This window comes from Balaenoptera ricei, chromosome 1 (genome assembly GCF_028023285.1).
Source record: "Balaenoptera ricei isolate mBalRic1 chromosome 1, mBalRic1.hap2, whole genome shotgun sequence".
Taxonomy (NCBI): domain Eukaryota; kingdom Metazoa; phylum Chordata; class Mammalia; order Artiodactyla; family Balaenopteridae; genus Balaenoptera; species Balaenoptera ricei.
This window is the reverse complement of record NC_082639.1, coordinates 166,234,030-166,235,442: the sequence shown is the minus strand read 5'-3', so window position 1 is coordinate 166,235,442 and position 1,413 is coordinate 166,234,030. Positions and strand designations below refer to the sequence as shown.

At 41.6% G+C, this 1,413-nt stretch overlaps 1 pseudogene; it reads right to left on the bottom strand.

Moving 5' to 3' along the window:
* Positions 1-388: 388 nt before the first annotated feature.
* On the bottom strand, positions 389-1,181 carry LOC132353798 (keratin-associated protein 3-3-like; annotated as a pseudogene).
* Positions 1,182-1,413: the final 232 nt, after the last annotated feature.

Below are 1,413 nucleotides of genomic sequence, written 5' to 3'. Positions count from 1 at the left end.
GTTTGGCTCACGATGGTCTAAATATTTTCTTCACCTTTTCTTATTAGGTACTGTGATACTGGCCAGCCACCAGTAACGTGTGATAGTGTGCACTTTCTATAAACTCCTCATTGCTCAACCTGCCTCGGTATAAGTTTTGGTAAATGTTAATTAGTCTTAACCTGGTAAATATTTTAGTTATCAGAAAAGCCCTGATATCTTACTATTAACTACGTTATTCTAGTTTTCCTGCAGCTTTCTAATGGGCACATCTTATTCTACAGAAGCTATATAATTTATGTGAAGACAGAGATTCATAACATCAAAGACGAGATGATTCAAACAGTAACCATTTACTTTATTTATTTATTGCCACAGAAATAAAGTTTATTGGAAAACCCATCAAGAAATTATTTTTCCTCTATGAAAATACTCAATATAAGAAATGGGATCTAGGAACCAACATGACCAACAAAATACAGTCTGGGGAATTCCTTGGCGGTCCAGTGGTTATGACTTTACGCTCTCACTGCTGAGGGCCTGGGTTCCATCCCTGGACGGGAAACTAAAATCCCACAAGCTGTGCAGCCAGAAAAAACAAACAAAAACAGTCTGAGGTCTTATAGATATCAATACTTTTGATAATAGATGACATTCACCTGCCCAAATGAACCAAATGGTTACTCAGCCAAATAACCATTAAAAATTCTTGATTTTCTTTCCATTAAGATGAAAGGTAGGTTGTGCATATCTAGGCCGTCTGGTCTGCCTCAATATCTGATAAACTACTGAGGCAAGTGAATGCTGAATAGATAGCTTCGGTGTTATCGCCAGGCACTGAGTGAGGCAGTCATCGGTCAGCGGCAGCTTGGGATGCAGGGCTCACAGCAGGGCTGAGTGAAGGTTGTGAGGTTGAGGGTCTCCAGGCCTAGGGGAGGCTGGGATGAGTTGAGCACGAAGCAGGTGGGCACACAGGGCCGAGGAATGTGGCATGCTGGGGGACAGCTGTCATAGCAGGTTGGCTCCAGTAACTAAACCGTGTGTGGGCAGATGCTGGGCAGGCAAACTCCACATCGGCAGCATTTTTCAGATGAGCAGATTGTGGTGGCAGGGCCGGTGTGGACACTGCGGCAGTAACCGGAAGCACAGCAAGCCATGGCGTTGGGACTCTGGTTTGCTTTTGGAGTAAACCATTTAGTTTAAACCTTTTAGCCTGTTGTGGTATCCAAGTCTAAAGTAAATGGGAGTATTTTGTACCATTTAAAATTCAAAAACTGTAATACACTAGTTCAAATTTCATGTCTACTAATTAATTATAAAATGCTTTGAGACTCTCATGCAAAGTTTTGAATGTAACAAGTAAAAACCTGCATATGAATAGCCAATATTTCAAAGTTCAACAGTGCTCCTCCATTGACAGTCTAGAGTCAGCAA